At 76.3% G+C, this 20535-nt stretch overlaps 1 protein-coding gene across 1 annotated transcript in view; it reads left to right on the top strand.

The window, feature by feature from the left end:
* LOC140429043 (WD repeat-containing protein 70) overlaps positions 1-20535 on the top strand; it is a 208128-nt gene that overhangs the window by 3238 nt on the left and 184355 nt on the right. The window lies entirely within an intron of this gene.

Genomic DNA, 20535 nt, shown 5'->3' with positions numbered 1-20535 from the left:
GGGGGTCAGTGTGCGGGGGGGAGGGTCAGTGTGCGGGGGGAGGGTCAGTGTGCGGGGGGGAGGGTCAGTGTGCGGGGGGGAGGGTCAGTGTGCGGGGGGAGGGTCAGTGTGCGGGGGGGGGGTCAGTGTGCGGGGGGAGGGTCAGTGTGCGGGGGGGGGTCAGTGTGCGGGGGGGAGGGTCAGTGTGCGGGGGGGGAGGGTCAGTGTGCGGGGGGAGGGTCAGTGTGCGGGGGGGAGGGTCAGTGTGCGGGGGGGGAGGGTCAGTGTGCGGGGGGGGAGGGTCAGTGTGCGGGGGGAGGGTCAGTGTGCGGGGGGGGGGTCAGTGTGCGGGGGGGAGGGTCAGTGTGCGGGGGGAGGGTCAGTGTGCGGGGGGGGTCTGTGTGCGGGGGGGGAGGGTCAGTGTGCGGGGGGGAGGGTCAGTGTGCGGGGGGGAGGGTCAGTGTGCGGGGGGGAGGGTCAGTGTGCGGGGGGAGGGTCAGTGTGCGGGGGGGGGGGTCAGTGTGCGGGGGGGGAGGGTCAGTGTGCGGGGGGAGGGTCAGTGTGCGGGGGGAGGGTCAGTGTGCGGGGGGGGGAGGGTCAGTGTGCGGGGGGAGGGTCAGTGTGCGGGGGGGAGGGTCAGTGTGCGGGGGGAGGGTCAGTGTGCGGGGGGGGGGGTCAGTGTGCGGGGGGGAGGGTCAGTGTGCGGGGGGGGGTCAGTGTGCGGGGGGGAGGGTCAGTGTGCGGGGGGGGGGTCAGTGTGCGGGGGGGAGGTCAGTGTGCGGGGGAGGGTCAGTGTGCGGGGGGGAGGGTCAGTGTGCGGGGGGGGGTCAGTGTGCGGGGGGGGGGAGGGTCAGTGTGCGGGGGGGGAGGGTCAGTGTGCGGGGGGGGAGGGTCAGTGTGCGGGGGGGAGGGTCAGTGTGCGGGGGGGGGGTCAGTGTGCGGGGGGAGGGTCAGTGTGCGGGGGGGGGGGGTCAGTGTGCGGGGGGGAGGGTCAGTGTGCGGGGGGAGGGTCAGTGTGCGGGGGGGGAGGGTCAGTGTGCGGGGGGGAGGGTCAGTGTGCGGGGGGAGGGTCAGTGTGCGGGGGGGGGGGTCAGTGTGCGGGGGAGGGTCAGTGTGCGGGGGGGAGGTCAGTGTGCGGGGGGGGAGGGTCAGTGTGCGGGGGGAGGGTCAGTGTGCGGGGGGAGGGTCAGTGTGCGGGGGGGGGAGGGTCAGTGTGCGGGGGGGAGGGTCAGTGTGCGGGGGGAGGGTCAGTGTGCGGGGGGGGGGGTCAGTGTGCGGGGGGGGGTCAGTGTGCGGGGGAGGGTCAGTGTGCGGGGGGGGGTCAGTGTGCGGGGGGAGGGTCAGTGTGCGGGGGGGGGGGTCAGTGTGCGGGGGGGAGGTCAGTGTGCGGGGGGAGGGTCAGTGTGCGGGGGGGGAGGGTCAGTGTGCGGGGGGGGGGTCAGTGTGCGGGGGGGGGGAGGGTCAGTGTGCGGGGGGGAGGGTCAGTGTGCGGGGGGGGGGGTCAGTGTGCGGGGGGAGGGTCAGTGTGCGGGGGGGGGGAGGGTCAGTGTGCGGGGGGGGGGAGGGTCAGTGTGCGGGGGGGGGGTCAGTGTGCGGGGGGGGGGGTCAGTGTGCGTGGGGGGGTCAGTGTGCGGGGGGGAGGGTCAGTGTGCGGGGGGAGGGTCAGTGTGCGGGGGGGGGTCAGTGTGCGGGGGGGGAGGGTCAGTGTGCGGGGGGGAGGGTCAGTGTGCGGGGGGGGGGGTCAGTGTGCGGGGGGGGGGGTCAGTGTGCGGGGGGGGAGGGTCAGTGTGCGGGGGGAGGGTCAGTGTGCGGGGGGAGGGTCAGTGAGCGGGGGGGGAGGGTCAGTGTGCGGGGGGGGAGGGTCAGTGTGCGGGGGAGGGTCAGTGTGCGGGGGGGGGGTCAGTGTGCGGGGAGGGTCAGTGTGCGGGGGGGAGGGTCAGTGTGCGGGGGGAGGGTCAGTGTGCGGGGGGGGAGGGTCAGTGTGCGGGGGGGGGAGGGTCAGTGTGCGGGGGGAGGGTCAGTGTGCGGGGGGGAGGGTCAGTGTGCGGGGGGGAGGGTCAGTGTGCGGGGGGGGGGGTCAGTGTGCGGGGGGAGGGTCAGTGTGCGGGGGGGGGGGTCAGTGTGCGGGGGGGAGGGTCAGTGTGCGGGGGGAGGGTCAGTGTGCGGGGGGGAGGGGTCAGTGTGCGGGGGGGGAGGGTCAGTGTGCGGGGGGAGGGTCAGTGTGCGGGGGGGGGGGTCAGTGTGCGGGGGGAGGGTCAGTGTGCGGGGGGGGGGTCAGTGTGCGGGGGGGAGGGTCAGTGTGCGGGGGGGAGGGTCAGTGTGCGGGGGGGGAGGGTCAGTGTGCGGGGGGGAGGGTCAGTGTGCGGGGGGGAGGGTCAGTGTGCGGGGGGGGGAGGGTCAGTGTGCGGGGGGGGAGGGTCAGTGTGCGGGGGGAGGGTCAGTGTGCGGGGGGGGGGGTCAGTGTGCGGGGGGAGGGTCAGTGTGCGGGGGGGGGGGTCAGTGTGCGGGGGGAGGGTCAGTGTGCGGGGGGGGGGGGTCAGTGTGCGGGGGGGAGGTCAGTGTGCGGGGGAGGGTCAGTGTGCGGGGGGGAGGGTCAGTGTGCGGGGGGGAGGGTCAGTGTGCGGGGGGGGGTCAGTGTGCGGGGGGGGGGAGGGTCAGTGTGCGGGGGGAGGGTCAGTGTGCGGGGGGGGGTCAGTGTGCGGGGGGGGGGGGTCAGTGTGCGGGGGGGAGGGTCAGTGTGCGGGGGGGGGGAGGGTCAGTGTGCGGGGGGGGGGGTCAGTGTGCGGGGGGGGTCAGTGTGCGGGGGGGGGGTCAGTGTGCGGGGGGGGAGGGTCAGTGTGCGGGGGGGAGGGTCAGTGTGCGGGGGGGGTCAGTGTGCGGGGGGGGAGGGTCAGTGTGCGGGTGGGGAGGGTCAGTGTGCGGGGGGGGGGTCAGTGTGCGGGGGGGGGGTCAGTGTGCGGGGGGGGGGGTCAGTGTGCGGGGGGGGAGGGTCAGTGTGCGGGGGGAGGGTCAGTGTGCGGGGGGGGGGGGTCAGTGTGCGGGGGGAGGGTCAGTGTGCGGGGGGGGGGGTCAGTGTGCGGGGGGGGGGTCAGTGTGCGGGGGGGGGGGGTCAGTGTGCGGGGGGGGGGTCAGTGTGCGGGGGGGAGGGTCAGTGTGCGGGGGGGGGTCAGTGTGCGGGGAGGGTCAGTGAGCGGGGGGGGAGGGGTCAGTGTGCGGGGGAGGGTCAGTGTGCGGGGGGGGGGTCAGTGTGCGGGGAGGGTCAGTGTGCGGGGGGGGAGGGTCAGTGTGCGGGGGGAGGGTCAGTGTGCGGGGGGGAGGGTCAGTGTGCGGGGGGGAGGGTCAGTGTGCGGGGGGGGAGGGTCAGTGTGCGGGGGGGAGGGTCAGTGTGCGGGGGGGGGGGGTCAGTGTGCGGGGGGGGGGGTCAGTGTGCGGGGGGGAGGGTCAGTGTGCGGGGGGGAGGGTCAGTGTGCGGGGGGGGGAGGGTCAGTGTGCGGGGGAGGGTCAGTGTGGCGGGGGGGAGGGTCAGTGTGCGGGGGGGAGGGTCAGTGTGCGGGGGGGGGGTCAGTGTGCGGGGGGGGGGGGGTCAGTGTGCGGGGGGGGGGGGGGGGGGGGTCAGTGTGCGGGGGGGAGGGTCAGTGTGCGGGGGGGGAGGGTCAGTGTGCGGGGGAGGGTCAGTGTGCGGGGGGGAGGGTCAGTGTGCGGGGGGGGGTCAGTGTGCGGGGGGAGGTCAGTGTGCGGGGGGGGAGGGTCAGTGTGCGGGGGGAGGGTCAGTGTGCGGGGGGGAGGGTCAGTGTGCGGGGGGGGGAGGGTCAGTGTGCGGGGGGAGGGTCAGTGTGCGGGGGGAGGGTCAGTGTGCGGGGGGGGGGGTCAGTGTGCGGGGGGAGGGTCAGTGTGCGGGGGGGGGTCAGTGTGCGGGGGGAGGGTCAGTGTGCGGGGGGGGGGGTCAGTGTGCGGGGGGGAGGGTCAGTGTGCGGGGGAGGGTCAGTGTGCGGGGGGGGAGGGTCAGTGTGCGGGGGGGGAGGGTCAGTGTGCGGGGGGGGGTCAGTGTGCGGGGGGGGGGGAGGGTCAGTGTGCGGGGGGGAGGGTCAGTGTGCGGGGGGGGGTCAGTGTGCGGGGGGGGGGTCAGTGTGCGGGGGGGAGGGTCAGTGTGCGGGGGGGGGAGGGTCAGTGTGCGGGGGGGGGGGTCAGTGTGCGGGGGGGGGGTCAGTGTGCGTGGGGGGGTCAGTGTGCGGGGGGGAGGGTCAGTGTGCGGGGGGAGGGTCAGTGTGCGGGGGGGGGGTCAGTGTGCGGGGGGGGAGGGTCAGTGTGCGGGTGGGGAGGGTCAGTGTGCGGGGGGGGGGGGTCAGTGTGCGGGGGGGGGGGTCAGTGTGCGGGGGGGGGGGGGTCAGTGTGCGGGGGGGGAGGGTCAGTGTGCGGGGGGAGGGTCAGTGTGCGGGGGGGGGGTCAGTGTGCGGGGGGGGTCAGTGTGCGGGGGGGGGTCAGTGTGCGGGGGGGGGTCAGTGTGCGGGGGGGAGGGTCAGTGTGCGGGGGGGAGGGTCAGTGTGCGGGGAGGGTCAGTGTGCGGGGGGGGGGGTCAGTGTGCGGGGGGGTCAGTGTGCGGGGGGAGGGTCAGTGTGCGGGGGGAGGGTCAGTGTGCGGGGGGAGGGTCAGTGTGCGGGGGGAGGGTCAGTGTGCGGGGGGGGTCAGTGTGCGGGGGGGGGAGGGTCAGTGTGCGGGGGGGAGGGTCAGTGTGCGGGGGGAGGGTCAGTGTGCGGGGGGGGGGGTCAGTGTGCGGGGGGGGTCAGTGTGCGGGGGGGGGTCAGTGTGCGGGGGGGTCAGTGTGCGTGGGGGGTCAGTGTGCGGGGTGGGAGGGTCAGTGTGCGGGGAGGGTCAGTGTGCGGGGAGGGTCAGTGTGCGGGGGGGAGGGTCAGTGTGCGGGGGGGGGTCAGTGTGCGGGGGAGGGTCAGTGTGCGGGGGAGGGTCAGTGTGCGGGGGGGGGGGGTCAGTGTGCGGGGGGGGAGGGTCAGTGTGCGGGGGGGGGGTCAGTGTGCGGGGGGGGAGGGTCAGTGTGCGGGGGAGGGTCAGTGTGCGGGGGAGGGTCAGTGTGCGGGGGGGGGGTCAGTGTGCGGGGGGGGGTCAGTGTGCGGGGGGGGGTCAGTGTGCGGGGGGGGAGGGTCAGTGTGCGGGGGAGGGTCAGTGTGCGGGGGAGGTCAGTGTGCGGGGGGGAGGGTCAGTGTGCGGGGGGGGGGGTCAGTGTGCGGGGGGGGGTCAGTGTGCGGGGGGGGGGGTCAGTGTGCGGGGGGGGTCAGTGTGCGTGGGGGGGTCAGTGTGCGGGGGGGAGGGTCAGTGTGCGGGGGGAGGGTCAGTGTGCGGGGGGGAGGGTCAGTGTGCGGGGGGGGGGTCAGTGTGCGGGGGAGGGTCAGTGTGCGGGGGAGGGTCAGTGTGCGGGGGGGGGTCAGTGTGCGGGGGGGAGGGTCAGTGTGCGGGGGGGGGGGTCAGTGTGCGGGGGGGGAGGGTCAGTGTGCGGGGGAGGGTCAGTGTGCGGGGGAGGGTCAGTGTGCGGGGGGGGGTCAGTGTGCGGGGGGGGTCAGTGTGCGGGGGGGGTCAGTGTGCGGGGGGGGAGGGTCAGTGTGCGGGGGGGGGTCAGTGTGCGGGGGAGGGTCAGTGAGCGGGGGGGGAGGGTCAGTGTGCGGGGGGGGGTCAGTGTGCGGGGGGAGGGTCAGTGTGCGGGGGGGGGTCCAGTGTGCGGGGGGAGGGTCAGTGTGCGGGGGGGGGGGTCAGTGTGCGGGGAGGGTCAGTGTGCGGGGGGGGAGGGTCAGTGTGCGGGGGAGGGTCAGTGTGCGGGGGGGAGGGTCAGTGTGCGGGGGGAGGGTCAGTGTGCGGGGGGGAGGGTCAGTGTGCGGGGAGGGTCAGTGTGCGGGGGGGGGGGTCAGTGTGCGGGGGAGGGGTCAGTGTGCGGGGGGGAGGGTCAGTGTGCGGGGGGGAGGGTCAGTGTGCGGGGGGGGGGGGGTCAGTGTGCGGGGGGGGGTCAGTGTGCGGGGGGGGGGTCAGTGTGCGGGGGGAGGGTCAGTGTGCGGGGGGGAGGGTCAGTGTGCGGGGGGGGGGTCAGTGTGCGGGGGAGGGTCAGTGTGCGGGGGGGGGTCAGTGTGCGGGGGGGGGGTCAGTGTGCGGGGGGGGTCAGTGTGCGGGGGGGAGGGTCAGTGTGCGGGGGGGAGGGTCAGTGTGCGGGGGGGGGTCAGTGTGCGGGGGGGGGGTCAGTGTGCGGGGGGGAGGTCAGTGTGCGGGGGGAGGGTCAGTGTGCGGGGGGGGGTCAGTGTGCGGGGGGAGGGTCAGTGTGCGGGGGGGGAGGGTCAGTGTGCGGGGGGGGGGGGGTCAGTGTGCGGGGGGGAGGGTCAGTGTGCGGGGGGAGGGTCTGTGTGCGGGGGGGGGTCAGTGTGCGGGGGGGGAGGGTCAGTGTGCGGGGGGGAGGGTCAGTGTGCGGGGGGGAGGGTCAGTGTGCGGGGGGAGGGTCAGTGTGCGGGGGGGGAGGGTCAGTGTGCGGGGGGGGTCAGTGTGCGGGGGGGGGTCAGTGCGGGGGGAGGGTCAGTGTGCGGGGGGGGGGTCAGTGTGCGGGGGGAGGGTCAGTGTGCGGGGGGAGGGTCAGTGTGCGGGGGGGGGGTCAGTGTGCGGGGGGGGGGTCAGTGTGCGGGGGGGAGGGTCAGTGTGCGGGGGGGGTCAGTGTGCGGGGGGGGGTCAGTGTGCGGGGGGGGGGGGTCAGTGTGCGGGGGGGGGGTCAGTGTGCGGGGGGGAGGGTCAGTGTGCGGGGGGGTGTCAGTGTGCGGGGGGGAGGGTCAGTGTGCGGGGGGTGTCAGTGTGCGGGGGGGAGGGTCAGTGTGCGGGGGGTCAGTGTGCGGGGGGGTCAGTGTGCGGGGGGAGGGTCAGTGTGCGGGGGGGAGGGTCAGTGTGCGGGGGGGGGTCAGTGTGCGGGGGGAGGGTCAGTGTGCGGGGGGGAGGGTCAGTGTGCGGGGGGGGGGGTCAGTGTGCGGTGGGGGGTCAGTGTGCGGAGGGGGAGGGTCAGTGTGCGGGAGGGGGGGAGGTTCAGTGTGCGGGGGGAGGGTCAGTGTGCGGGGGGGAGGGTCAGTGTGCGGGGGGGGAGGGTCAGTGTGCGGGGGGAGGGTCAGTGTGCGGGGGGGGAGGGTCAGTGTGCGGGGGGGTCAGTGTGCGGGGGGGGGTCAGTGTGCGGGGGGAGGGTCAGTGTGCGGGGGGGGGGTCAGTGTGCGGGGGGGAGGGTCAGTGTGCGGGGGAGGGTCAGTGTGCGGGGGGGGGGTCAGTGTGCGGGGGGGGAGGGTCAGTGTGCGGGGGGAGGGTCAGTGTGCGGGGGGGGGGTCAGTGTGCGGGGGGGAGGGTCAGTGTGCGTGGGGGGGTCAGTGTGCGGGGGGGGGTCAGTGTGCGGGGGGGGGGTCAGTGTGCGGGGGGGGGGTCAGTGTGCGGGGGGAGGGTCAGTGTGCGGGGGGGGGTCAGTGTGCGGGGGGGGAGGGTCAGTGTGCGGGGGGGGTCAGTGTGCGGGGGGGGGTCAGTGTGCGGGGGGGGTCAGTGTGCGGGGGGGGGGTCAGTGTGCGGGGGGGTCAGTGTGCGGGGGGGGGTCAGTGTGCGGGGGGGGTCAGTGTGCGGGGGGGGGTCAGTGTGCGGGGGGGGGGGGTCAGTGTGCGGGGGGGAGGGTCAGTGTGCGGGGGGGGGTCAGTGTGCGGGGGGGAGGGTCAGTGTGCGGGGGGGGGTCAGTGTGCGGGGGGGGGTCAGTGTGCGGGGGGGGGTCAGTGTGCGGGGGGGGGTCAGTGTGCGGGGGGGGGGTCAGTGTGCGGGGGGGGTCAGTGTGCGGGGGGGGGGGTCAGTGTGCGGGGGGGGGTCAGTGTGCGGGGGGGGAGGGTCAGTGTGCGGGGGGGGTCAGTGTGCGGGGGGGGAGGGTCAGTGTGCGGGGGGGGGTCAGTGTGCGGGGGGGGGTCAGTGTGCGGGGGGAGGGTCAGTGTGCGGGGGGGGGGTCAGTGTGCGGGGGGGGAGGGTCAGTGTGCGGGGGGGAGGGTCAGTGTGCGGGGGGGGGGTCAGTGTGCGGGGGGGGGTCAGTGTGCGGGGGGAGGGTCAGTGTGCGGGGGGGGAGGGTCAGTGTGCGGGGGGGGGGTCAGTGTGCGGGGGGGGTCAGTGTGCGGGGGGGGGGTCAGTGTGCGGGGGAGGGTCAGTGTGCGGGGGGGGGGGTCAGTGTGCGGGGGGAGGGTCAGTGTGCGGGGGGGAGGGTCAGTGTGCGGGGGGAGGGTCAGTGTGCGGGGGGGAGGGTCAGTGTGCGGGGGGGAGGTCAGTGTGCGGGGGGGAGGGTCAGTGTGCGGGGGAGGGTCAGTGTGCGGGGGGGGGGGTCAGTGTGCGGGGGGGGAGGGTCAGTGTGCGGGGGGGAGGGTCAGTGTGCGGGGGGGAGGGTCAGTGTGCGGGGGGGGGGGTCAGTGTGCGGGGGGGGGGTCAGTGTGCGGGGGGGGGTCAGTGTGCGGGGGGGAGGGTCAGTGTGCGGGGGGGGAGGGTCAGTGTGCGGGGGGGGGTCAGTGTGCGGGGGAGGGTCAGTGTGCGGGGGGGGTCAGTGTGCGGGGGGGGTCAGTGTGCGGGGGGGGGTCAGTGTGCGGGGGGGGGGTCAGTGTGCGGGGGGGGAGGGTCAGTGTGCGGGGGGAGGGTCAGTGTGCGGGGGGGGGTCAGTGTGCGGGGGGAGGGTCAGTGTGCGGGGGGGGGAGGGTCAGTGTGCGGGGGAGGGTCAGTGTGCGGGGGGGAGGGTCAGTGTGCGGGGGGGAGGGTCAGTGTGCGGGGGGGAGGGTCAGTGTGCGGGGGGGAGGGTCAGTGTGCGGGGGGGGAGGGGTCAGTGGTGCGGGGGGGGGGGTCAGTGTGCGGGGGGGGGTCAGTGTGCGGGGGGGAGGGTCAGTGGTGCGGGGGGGGGGGTCAGTGTGCGGGGGGGGCGGGTCAGTGTGCGGGGGGGAGGGTCAGTGTGCGGGGGGGGAGGGTCAGTGTGCGGGGGGGGGTCAGTGTGCGGGGGGGGGTCAGTGTGCGGGGGGAGGGTCAGTGTGCGGGGGGGGGGTCAGTGTGCGGGGGGGGAGGGTCAGTGTGCGGGGGGAGGGTCAGTGTGCGGGGGGGGGGTCAGTGTGCGGGGGGGGGGTCAGTGTGCGGGGGGGGCAGTGTGCGGGGGGGGGTCGTGTGCGGGGGGGGGTCAGGGCGGGGGGGAGTGGGGGGGTCAGTGTGCGGGGGGGGGCAGGGGGGGGTCAGTGTGCGGGGGGGGGTCAGTGTGCGGGGGGGGGTCAGTGTGCGGGGGGGAGGGTCAGTGTGCGGGGGGGGGGGTCAGTGTGCGGGGGGGGGTCAGTGTGCGGGGGGGGGTCAGTGTGCGGGGGGTCAGTGTGCGGGGGGAGGGTCAGTGTGCGGGGGGAGGGTCAGTGTGCGGGGGGGAGGGTCAGTGTGCGGGGGGGGGGTCAGTGTGCGGGGGGAGGGTCAGTGTGCGGGGGGGGAGGGTCAGTGTGCGGGGGGGGTCAGTGTGCGGGGGGAGGGTCAGTGTGCGGGGGGGAGGGTCAGTGTGCGGGGGGGGGGTCAGTGTGCGGGGGGGGGGTCAGTGTGCGGGGGGGAGGGTCAGTGTGCGGGGGGGGGGAGGGTCAGTGTGCGGGGGGGGGTCAGTGTGCGGGGGGGGGTCAGTGTGCGGGGGGGAGGGTCAGTGGGGGGGGGGTCAGTGTGCGGGGGGGGGGTCAGTGTGCGGGGGGGAGGGTCAGTGTGCGGGGGGGGGGTCAGTGTGCGGGGGGGGGGGTCAGTGTGCGGGGGGAGGGTCAGTGTGCGGGGGGGGGGTCAGTGTGCGGGGGGGGAGGGTCAGTGTGCGGGGGGGAGGGTCAGTGTGCGGGGGGGGGTCAGTGTGCGGGGGGGAGGGTCAGTGTGCGGGGGGGGGGTCAGTGTGCGGGGGGGGGGGTCAGTGTGCGGGGGGAGGGTCAGTGTGCGGGGGGGGGGTCAGTGTGCGGGGGGGGGGTCAGTGTGCGGGGGGGGGGTCAGTGTGCGGGGGGGGGTCAGTGTGCGGGGGGGAGGGTCAGTGTGCGGGGGGGGTCAGTGTGCGGGGGGGGGGGTCAGTGTGCGGGGGGGGTCAGTGTGCGGGGGGGGGTCAGTGTGCGGGGGGGTCAGTGTGCGGGGGGGGGGTCAGTGTGCGGGGGTCAGTGTGCGGGGGGGGGGTCAGTGTGCGGGGGGGGGGTCAGTGTGCGGGGGGAGGGTCAGTGTGCGGGGGGGTCAGTGTGCGGGGGGGGAGGGTCAGTGTGCGGGGGGGTCAGTGTGCGGGGGGGGGTCAGTGTGCGGGGGGAGGGTCAGTGTGCGGGGGGGGTCAGTGTGCGGGGGGGGGTCAGTGTGCGGGGGGTCAGTGTGCGGGGGGGGGTCAGTGTGCGGGGGGGGGGGTCAGTGTGCGGGGGGGAGGGTCAGTGTGCGGGGGGGTCAGTGGCGGGGGGGAGGGTCAGTGTGCGGGGGGGGTCAGTGTGCGGGGGGGGGTCAGTGTGCGGGGGGAGGGTCAGTGTGCGGGGGGGGGTCAGTGTGCGGGGGGGAGGGTCAGTGTGCGGGGGGGGGTCAGTGTGCGGGGGGGAGGGTCAGTGTGCGGGGGGGGTCAGTGTGCGGGGGGGGGTCAGTGTGCGGGGGGAGGGTCAGTGTGCGGGGGGGGTCAGTGTGCGGGGGGGAGGGTCAGTGTGCGGGGCGGGGTCAGTGTGCGGGCGGGGGTCAGTGTGCGGGGGGGAGGGTCAGTGTGCGGGGGGGTCAGTGTGCGGGGGGGAGGTCAGTGTGCGGGGGGGAGGGTCAGTGTGCGGGGGGGGTCAGTGTGCGGGGGGGGGGTCAGTGTGCGGGGGGGGGAGGGTCAGTGTGCGGGGGGGAGGGTCAGTGTGCGGGGGGAGGGTCAGTGTGCGGGGGGGGGGTCAGTGTGCGGGGGGAGGGTCAGTGTGCGGGGGGGGGTCAGTGTGCGGGGGGGGGGGTCAGTGTGCGGGGGGGGGGTCAGTGTGCGGGGGCGGGGGGTCAGTGTGCGGGGGGGGAGGGTCAGTGTGCGGGGGGGGGAGGGTCAGTGTGCGGGGGGGGGTCAGTGTGCGGGGGGGGGTCAGTGTGCGGGGGGGGGGGTCAGTGTGCGGGGGGGGGGTCAGTGTGCGGGGGGGAGGGTCAGTGTGCGGGGGGGGGGGTCAGTGTGCGGGGGGGGGGGTCAGTGTGCGGGGGGGGTCAGTGTGCGGGGGAGGGGCAGTGGCGGGGGGTCAGTGTGCGGGGGGGAGGGTCAGTGTGCGGGGGGGGGGTCAGTGTGCGGGGGGGAGGGTCAGTGTGCGGGGGGGGGTCAGTGTGCGGGGGGGAGGGTCAGTGTGCGGGGGGGGGTCAGTGTGCGGGGGGGGGGTCAGTGTGCGGGGGGTCAGTGTGCGGGGGAGGGTCAGTGTGCGGGGGGGGAGGGTCAGTGTGCGGGGGGGAGGGTCAGTGTGCGGGGGGGGGGTCAGTGTGCGGGGGGGAGGGTCAGTGTGCGGGGGGGGTCAGTGTGCGGGGGGGAGGGTCAGTGTGCGGGGGGGGTCAGTGTGCGGGGGGAGGGTCAGTGTGCGGGGGGGGAGGGTCAGTGTGCGGGGGGGAGGGTCAGTGTGCGGGGGGGGGGTCAGTGTGCGGGGGGGGGTCAGTGTGCGGGGGGGGGTCAGTGTGCGGGGGGAGGGTCAGTGTGCGGGGGGGGAGGGTCAGTGTGCGGGGGGAGGGTCAGTGTGCGGGGGGGGTCAGTGTGCGGGGGGGGGGGTCAGTGTGCGGGGGAGGGGTCAGTGTGCGGGGGGGAGGGTCAGTGTGCGGGGGGGGAGGGTCAGTGTGCGGGGGGGAGGGTCAGTGTGCGGGGGGGGGTCAGTGTGCGGGGGGGGGAGGGTCAGTGTGCGGGGGGGTGGGGTCAGTGTGCGGGGGGGGGGGTCAGTGTGCGGGGGGAGGGTCAGTGTGCGGGGGGAGGGTCAGTGTGCGGGGGGGGGGTCAGTGTGCGGGGGGGGGGGTCAGTGTGCGGGGGGGGGAGGGTCAGTGTGCGGGGGGGGGGTCAGTGTGCGGGGGGGGGGTCAGTGTGCGGGGGGGGAGGGTCAGTGTGCGGGGGGGGAGGGTCAGTGTGCGGGGGGGGGGGTCAGTGTGCGGGGGGGGGGTCAGTGTGCGGGGGGGGGGTCAGTGTGCGGGGCGGGGGTCAGTGTGCGGGGGGGGAGGTCAATGTGCGGGGGGAGGGTCAGTGTGCGGGGGGGGGTCAGTGTGCGGGGGGGGAGGGTCAGTGTACGGGGGGGGGGTCAGTGTGCGGGGGGGGTCAGTGTGCGGGGGGGGGGGGGTCTGTGCGGAGGGGGAGGGTCAGTGTGCGGGGTGGAGGGTCAGTGTGCGGGGGGGAGGGTCAGTGTGCGGGGGGGGGGTCAGTGTGCGGGGGGGGGGTCAGTGTGCGGGGGGGGGGTCAGTGTGCGGGGGGAGGGTCAGTGTGCGGGGGGGGGTCAGTGTGCGGGGGGGGGGGGTCAGTGTGCGGGGGGGGTCAGTGTGCGGGGGGAGGGGTCAGTGTGCGGGGGGGGGTCAGTGTGCGGGGGGGGGGTCAGTGTGCGGGGGGGGGAGGGTCAGTGTGCGGGGGGGGTCAGTGTGCGGGGGGGGAGGTCAGTGTGCGGGGGGGGGTCAGTGTGCGGGGGGGGGGGTCAGTGTGCGGGGGGGGAGGGTCAGTGTGCGGGGGGGAGGGTCAGTGTGCGGGAGGGGGGTCAGTGTGCGGGGGGGGGGGGTCAGTGTGCGGGGCGGGGGGTCAGTGTGCGGGGGGGAGGGTCAGTGTGCGGGGGGAGGGGTCAGTGTGCGGGGGGGGGAGGGTCAGTGTGCGGGGGGGGGTCAGTGTGCGGGGGGGGGAGGGTCAGTGTGCGGGGGGGGGGTCAGTGTGCGGGGGGGGTCAGTGTGCGGGGGGGGGATCAGTGTGCGGGGGGGGGGGTCAGTGTGCGGGGGGGGGGTCAGTGTGCGGGGGGGGGGGTCAGTGTGCGGGGGGGGGGTCAGTGTGCGGGGGGAGGGGTCAGTGTGCGGGGGGGGAGGGTCAGTGTGCGGGGGGGAGGGTCAGTGTGCGGGGGGGGGAGGGTCAGTGTGCGGGGGGGGGGTCAGTGTGCGGGGGGGGGTCAGTGTGCGGGGGGGGGTCAGTGTGCGGGGGGGGTCAGTGTGCGGGGGGAGGGTCAGTGTGCGGGGGGGGGTCAGTGTGCGGGGGGGGGGTCAGTGTGCGGGGGGGGGGTCAGTGTGGCGGGGGGGGGGTCAGTGTGCGGGGGGGGGTCAGTGTGCGGGGGGGGGGGGGTCAGTGTGCGGGGGGGGGGTCAGTGTGCGGGGGGAGGGTCAGTGTGCGGGGGGGGGTCAGTGTGCGGGGGGAGGGTCAGTGTGCGGGGGGGGGGTCAGTGTGCGGGGGGGGAGGGTCAGTGTGCGGGGGGGGGTCAGTGTGCGGGGGGGGGTCAGTGTGCGGGGGGGGGAGGGGTCAGTGTGCGGGGGGAGGGTCAGTGTGCGGGGGGGGTCAGTGTGCGGGGGGGGAGGGTCAGTGTGCGGGGGGGGGGTCAGTGTGCGGGGGGGGGTCAGTGTGCGGGGGGGGGGGTCAGTGTGCGGGGGGGGAGGGTCAGTGTGCGGGGGGGGAGGGTCAGTGTGCGGGGGGGGTCAGTGTGCGGGGGGGGGAGGGTCAGTGTGCGGGGGGGGTCAGTGTGCGGGGGGAGGGTCAGTGTGCGGGGGGGAGGGTCAGTGTGCGGGGGGAGGGTCAGTGTGCGGGGGGGAGGGTCAGTGTGCGGGGGGAGGGTCAGTGTGCGGGGGGGAGGGTCAGTGTGCGGGGGGGGGTCAGTGTGCGGGGGGGGGGGTCAGTGTGCGGGGGGGAGGGTCAGTGTGCGGGGGGGGGTCAGTGTGCGGGGGGAGGGTCAGTGTGCGGGGGGGGGGGTCAGTGTGCGGGGGGGGGTCAGTGTGCGGGGGGGGGTCAGTGTGCGGGGGGAGGGTCAGTGTGCGGGGGGGGGGTCAGTGTGCGGGGGGAGGGTCAGCGTGCGGGGGGGGAGGGTCAGTGTGCGGGGGGGGTCAGTGTGCGGGGGGGTCAGTGTGCGGGGGGAGGGTCAGTGCGCGGGGGGGGAGGGTCAGTGTGCGGGGGGAGGGTCAGTGTGCGGGGGGGGAGGGTCAGTGTGCGGGGGGGGGGTCAGTGTGCGGGGGGGGAGGGTCAGTGTGCGGGGGGAGGGTCAGTGTGCGGGGGGGGAGGGTCAGTGTGCGGGGGGGGGGGTCAGTGTGCGGGGGGGGGGTCAGTGTGCGGGGGGAGGGTCAGTGTGCGGGGGGGGGTCAGTGTGCGGGGGGGTCAGTGTGCGGGGGGAGGGTCAGTGTGCGGGGGGGGTCAGTGTGCGGGGGGGGGAGGGTCAGTGTGCGGGGGGGGAGGGTCAGTGTGCGGGGGGGGGTCAGTGTGCGGGGGGAGGGTCAGTGTGCGGGGGGGGTCAGTGTGAGGGGGGGGGGAGGGTCAGTGTGCGGGGGGGGGGAGGGTCAGTGTGCGGGGGGGAGGGTCAGTGTGCGGGGGGGGGTCAGTGTGCGGGGAGGGGCAGTGGCGGGGGTCAGTGTGCGGGGGGGGGGTCAGTGTGCGGGGGGGGGTCAGTGTGCGGGGGGGGTCAGTGTGCGGGGGGGGGTCAGTGTGCGGGGGGTCAGTGTGCGGGGGGGAGGGTCAGTGTGCGGGGGGAGGGTCAGTGTGCGGGGGGGAGGGGTCAGTGTGCGGGGGGGGGGGGTCAGTGTGCGGGGGGGGGTCAGTGTGCGGGGGGGGAGGGTCAGTGTGCGGGGGGGGAGGGTCAGTGTGCGGGGGGAGGGTCAGTGTGCGGGGGGGGGGTCAGTGTGCGGGGGGGAGGGTCAGTGTGCGGGGGGAGGGTCAGTGTGCGGGGGGGGAGGGTCAGTGTGCGGGGGGAGGGTCAGTGTGCGGGGGGGGAGGGTCAGTGTGCGGTGGGGGGGAGGGTCAGTGTGCGGGGGGGGAGGGTCAGTGTGCGGGGGGGGAGGGTCAGTGTGCGGTGGGGGGTCAGTGTGCGGGGGGGTGGGGTCAGTGTGCGGGGGAGGGTCAGTGTGCGGGGGGGAGGGTCAGTGTGCGGGGGGGAGGGTCAGTGTGCGGGGGAGGGCAGTGTGCGGGGGGGGAGGGGTCAGTGTGCGGGGGGAGGGTCAGTGTGCGGGGGGGAGGGTCAGTGTGCGGGGGGGGAGGGTCAGTGTGCGGGGGGGGAGGGTCAGTGTGCGGGGGGAGGTCAGTGTGCGGGGGGGGAGGGTCAGTGTGCGGGGGGAGGGTCAGTGCGCGGGGGGGGTCAGTGTGCGGGGGGAGGGTCAGTGTGCGGGGGGGGAGGGTCAGTGTGCGGGGGGGGAGGTCAGTGTGCGGGGGGGAGGGTCAGTGTGCGGGGGGGGGGGTCAGTGTGCGGGGGGGGGAGGGTCAGTGGTGCGGGGGGGGGGAGGGTCAGTGTGCGGGGGGGGAGGGTCAGTGTGCGGGGGAGGGTCAGTGTGCGGGGGGGGAGGGTCAGTGTGCGGGGGGGGGAGGGTCAGTGTGCGGGGGGGAGGGTCAGTGTGCGGGGGGAGGGTCAGTGTGCGGGGGGAGGGTCAGTGTGCGGGGGGGGGTCAGTGTGCGGGGGGGAGGGTCAGTGTGCGGGGGGAGGGTCAGTGTGCGGGGGGGGGGGGGTCAGTGTGCGGGGGGGAGGGTCAGTGTGCGGGGGGGGGAGGGTCAGTGTGCGGGGGGGGGAGGGTCAGTGTGCGGGGGGGAGGGTCAGTGTGCGGTGGGGGGGTCAGTGTGCGGGGGGTGGGGTCAGTGTGCGGGGGGAGGGTCAGTGTGCGGGGGGAGGGTCAGTGTGCGGGGGGGGAGGGTCAGTGTGCGGGGGGGAGGTCAGTGTGCGGGGGGGGAGGGTCAGTGTGCGGGGGGAGGGTCAGTGTGCGGGGGGGAGGGTCAGTGTGCGGGGGGGAGGGTCAGTGTGCGGGGGGGGAGGGTCAGTGTGCGGGGGGGGAGGGTCAGTGTGCGGGGGGAGGTCAGTGTGCGGGGGGGGGGGGAGGGTCAGTGTGCGGGGGGGTCAGTGAGCGGGGGGGGGTCAGTGTGCGGGGGGGGGGGTCAGTGTGCGGGGGGGGGGGGGGTCAGTGTGCGGGGGGGAGGTCAGTGTGCGGGGGGGGAGGGTCAGTGTGCGGGGGGGAGGGTCAGTGTGCGGGGGGGGAGGGTCAGTGTGCGGGGGGGAGGTCAGTGTGCGGGGGGGGGGTCAGTGTGCGGGGGGGAGGGTCAGTGTGCGGGGGGAGGGTCAGTGTGCGGGGGGGGGAGGGTCAGTGTGCGGGGGGGGAGGGTCAGTGTGCGGGGGGGAGGGTCAGTGTGCGGGGGGGGGAGGGTCAGTGTGCGGGGGGGGAGGGTCAGTGTGCGGGGGGGGGGAGGGTCAGTGTGCGGGGGGGGAGGGTCAGTGTGCGGGGGGGGAGGGGTCAGTGTGCGGGGGGGGAGGGTCAGTGTGCGGGGGGAGGGTCAGTGTGCGGGGGGGGTCAGTGTGCGGGGGGGAGGGTCAGTGTGCGGGGGGGGAGGGTCAGTGTGCGGGGGGGGGTCAGTGTGCGGGGGGGGAGGGTCAGTGTGCGGGGGGGGGGTCAGTTTGCGGGGGGGGGGGGGTCAGTGTGCGGGGGGGAGGGTCAGTGTGCGGGGGGGGGGGGGTCAGTGTGCGGGGGGGGGTCAGTGTGCGGGGGAGGGGGTCAGTGTGCGGGGGGGTCAGTGTGCGGGGGGAGGGTCAGTGTGCGGGGGGGGGTCAGTGTGCGGGGGGAGGTCAGTGTGCGGGGGGGGGGGTCAGTGTGCGGGGGGGGGAGGGTCAGTGTGCGGGGGGGTCAGTGTGCGGGGGGTGTCAGTGTGGGGGGGGGGAGGGTCAGTGTGCGGGGGGGGAGGGTCAGTGTGCGGGGGGAGGTCAGTGTGCGGGGGGGGGAGGGTCAGTGTGCGGGGGGGGGGAGGGTCAGTGTGCGGGGGGGGGGTCAGTGTGCGGGGGGGGGGTCAGTGTGCGGGGGGAGGGTCAGTGTGCGGGGGGAGGGTCAGTGTGCGGGGGGGAGGGTCAGTGTGCGGGGGGGAGGGTCAGTGCGGGGGGGGGTCAGTGTGCGGGGGGGGGTCAGTGTGCGGGGGGGGAGGGTCAGTGTGCGGGGGGAGGGTCAGTGTGCGGGGGGGGGTCAGTGTGCGGGGGGGGTCAGTGTGCGGGGGGGGGGTCAGTGTGCGGGGGGGGTCGGGTCAGTGTGCGGGGGGGAGGGTCAGTGTGCGGAGGGGGAGGGTCAGTGTGCGGGGGGGGGGGGTTAGTGTGCGGGGGGGGTCAGTGTGCGGGGGGAGGTCGGGTCAGTGTGCGGGGGGGGTCAGTGTGCGGGGGGGGGTCAGTGTGCGGGGGGGGGGTCGGGTCAGTGTGCGGGGGGGGTCAGTGTGCGGGGGGAGGTCGGGTCAGTGTGCGGGGGGGGAGGGTCAGTGTGCGGGGGGAGGGTCAGTGTGCGGGGGGGGGGGTCAGTGTGCGGGGGGGGAGGGTCAGTGTGCGGGGGGGGGGGGGTCAGTGTGCGGGGGGGAGGGTCAGTGTGCGGGGGGAGGGTCAGTGTGCGGGGGGCGGTCAGTGTGCGGGGGGGGGTCAGTGTGCGGGGGGGGAGGGTCAGTGTGCGGGGGGGGAGGGTCAGTGTGCGGGGGGGGAGGGTCAGTGTGCGGGGGGGAGGGTCAGTGTGCGGGGGGGAGGGTCAGTGTGCGGGGGGGGTCAGTGTGCGGGGGGGAGGGTCAGTGTGCGGGGGGGGGTCAGTGTGCGGGGGGGGAGGGTCAGTGTGCGGGGGGGGGTCAGTGTGCGGGGGGGAGGGTCAGTGTGCGGGGGGGGGTCAGTGTGCGGGGGGGGGTCAGTGTGCGGGGGGGGGAGGGTCAGTGTGCGGGGGGGAGGGTCAGTGTGCGGGGGGGGTCAGTGTGCGGGGGGGGAGGGTCAGTGTGCGGGGGGGAGGGTCAGTGTGCGGGGGGGGAGGGTCAGTGTGCGGGGGGGAGGGTCAGTGTGCGGGGGGGGGTCAGTGTGCGGGGGGGGGGTCAGTGTGCGGGGGGGGGGTCAGTGTGCGGGGGGGGGTCAGTGTGCGGGGGGGGGGTCAGTGTGCGGGGGAGGGGGTAAGTGTGCGGGGGGGGGTCAGTGTGCGGGAGGGGGAGGGTCAGTGTGCGGGGGGGGGTCAGTGTGCGGGGGGGGGAGGGTCAGTGTGCGGGGGGGGGTCAGTGTGCGGGGGGGGAGGGGCAGTGTGCGAGGGGGAGGGTCAGTGTGCGGGGGGGGAGGGTCAGTGTGCGGGGGGGGAGGGTCAGTGTGCGGGGGGGGGTCAGTGTGCGGGGGGGGTCAGTGTGCGGGGGGGGGTCAGTGTGCGGGGGAGGGTCAGTGTGCGGGGGGAGGGTCAGTGTGCGGGGGGGAGGGTCAGTGTGCGGGGGGGGGTCAGTGTGCGGGGGGGGGTCAGTGTGCGGGGGGGGGGTCAGTGTGCGGGGGGGGGGGTCAGTGTGCGGGGGGGGGGTCAGTGTGCGGGGGGGGGTCAGTGTGCGGGGGGAGGGTCAGTGTGCGGGGGGGGTGTCAGTGTGCGGGGGGGGGTCGGGTCAGTGTGCGGGGGGGAGGGTCAGTGTGCGGAGGGGGAGGGTCAGTGTGCGGGGGGGGGGTCAGTGTGCGGGGGGGGGTCAGTGTGCGGGGGGAGGTCGGGTCAGTGTGCGGGGGGGGTCAGTGTGCGGGGGGGGGTCAGTGTGCGGGGGGGGGTCGGGTCAGTGTGCGGGGGGGGGTCAGTGTGCGGGGGGAGGTCGGGTCAGTGTGCGGGGGGGAGGTCAGTGTGCGGGGGGAGGGTCAGTGGTGCGGGGGGGGGTCAGTGTGCGGGGGGGGGAGGGTCAGTGTGCGGGGGGGGGGTCAGTGTGCGGGGGGGGATGGTCAGTGTGCGGGGGGGAGGGTCAGTGTGCGGGGGGGGGTCAGTGTGCGGGGGGAGGTCAGTGTGCGGGGGGAGGGTCAGTGTGCGGGGGGAGGGTGAGTGTGCGGGGGGAGGGTCAGTGTGCGGGGGGGAGGGTCAGTGTGCGGGGGGGAGGGTCAGTGTGCGGGGGGAGGGTCAGTGTGCGGGGGGGAGGGTCAGTGTGCGGGGGGGGAGGGTCAGTGTGCGGGGGGGAGGGTCAGTGTGCGGGGGGGGGGGTCAGTGTGCGGGGGGGGGGGTCAGTGTGCGGGGGGGGGTCGGGTCAGTGTGCGGGGGGGGGTCGGGTCAGTGTGCGGGGGGGAGGGTCAGTGTGCGGGAGGAGGGTCAGTGTGCGGGGAGGGGGGGGTCAGTGTGCGGGGGGGGAGGGTCAGTGTGCGGGGGGGAGGGTCAGTGTGCGGGGGGGGAGGGTCAGTGTGCGGGGGGGAGGGTCAGTGTGCGGGGGGGGGTCAGTGTGCGGGGGGAAGGGTCAGTGTGCGGGGGGGGTCAGTGTGCGGGGGAGGGTCAGTGTGCGGGGGGGGGGTCAGTGTGCGGGGGGGAGGGTCAGTGTGCGGGGGGGGGGGTCAGTGTGCGGGGGGGGAGGGTCAGTGTGCGGGGGGGGGTCAGTGTGCGGGGGGGGGGTCAGTGTGCGGGGGGGGGTCAGTGTGCGGGGGGGGGTCAGTGTGCGGGGGAGGGTCAGTGTGCGGGGGGGGAGGGTCAGTGTGCGGGGGGGGAGGGTCAGTGTGCGGGGGGGGGTCAGTGTGCGGGGGGGAGGGTCAGTGTGCGGGGGGGGGAGGGTCAGTGTGCGGGGGGGAGGGTCAGTGTGCGGGGGGGCGTCAGTGTGCGGGGGGGGGGTCAGTGTGCGGGGGGGGGGTCAGTGTGCGGGGGGGGGGTCAGTGTGCGGGGGGGGGTCAGTGTGCGGGGGGGAGGGTCAGTGTGCGGGGGGGGAGGGGTCAGTGTGCGGGGGGGAGGGTCAGTGTGCGGGGGGGGAGGGTCAGTGTGCGGGGGGGAGGGTCAGTGTGCGGGGGGGAGGGTCAGTGTGCGGGGGGGAGGGTCAGTGTGCGGGGGGGGAGGGTCAGTGTGCGGGGGGGGGGGGGTCAGTGTGCGGGGGGGGTCAGTGTGCGGGGCGGTCAGTGTGCGGGGGGGGTCAGTGTGCGGGGGGGTCAGTGTGCGGGGGGGGGGTCAGTGTGCGGGGGGGAGGGTCAGTGTGCGGGGGGGGGTTCAGTGTGCGGGGGGGGTCGGGTCAGTGTGCGGGGGGGGTCGGGTCAGTGTGCGGGGGGGAGGGTCAGTGTGCGGGGGAGGGTCAGTGTGCGGGGGGAGGGTCAGTGTGCGGGGGGGGAGGGTCAGTGTGCGGGGGGGAGGGTCAGTGTGCGGGGGGGAGGGTCAGTGTGCGGGGGGGGTCAGTGTGCGGGGGGGGTCAGTGTGCGGGGGGTGGGGAGGGTCAGTGTGCGGGGGGGGGTCAGTGTGCGGGGGGGGGGTCAGTGTGCGGGGGGGGGTCAGTGTGCGGGGGGGGGGGTCAGTGTGCGGGGGGGAGGGTCAGTGTGCGGGGGGGGGGTCAGTGTGCGGGGGGGGAGGGTCAGTGTGCGGGGGGGGGTCAGTGTGCGGGGGGGGAGGGTCAGTGTGCGGGGGGGGGGAGGGTCAGTGTGCGGGGGGGGAGGGTCAGTGTGCGGGGGGGAGGGTCAGTGTGCGGGGGGGAGGGTCAGTGTGCGGGGGGTC

The sequence above is a fragment of the Scyliorhinus torazame genome, chromosome 9, assembly GCF_047496885.1.
Source record: "Scyliorhinus torazame isolate Kashiwa2021f chromosome 9, sScyTor2.1, whole genome shotgun sequence".
NCBI classification, from domain to species: domain Eukaryota; kingdom Metazoa; phylum Chordata; class Chondrichthyes; order Carcharhiniformes; family Scyliorhinidae; genus Scyliorhinus; species Scyliorhinus torazame.
Note: the sequence above shows the minus strand (reverse complement) of the source record. Positions and strands in the feature narration are given on the sequence as shown.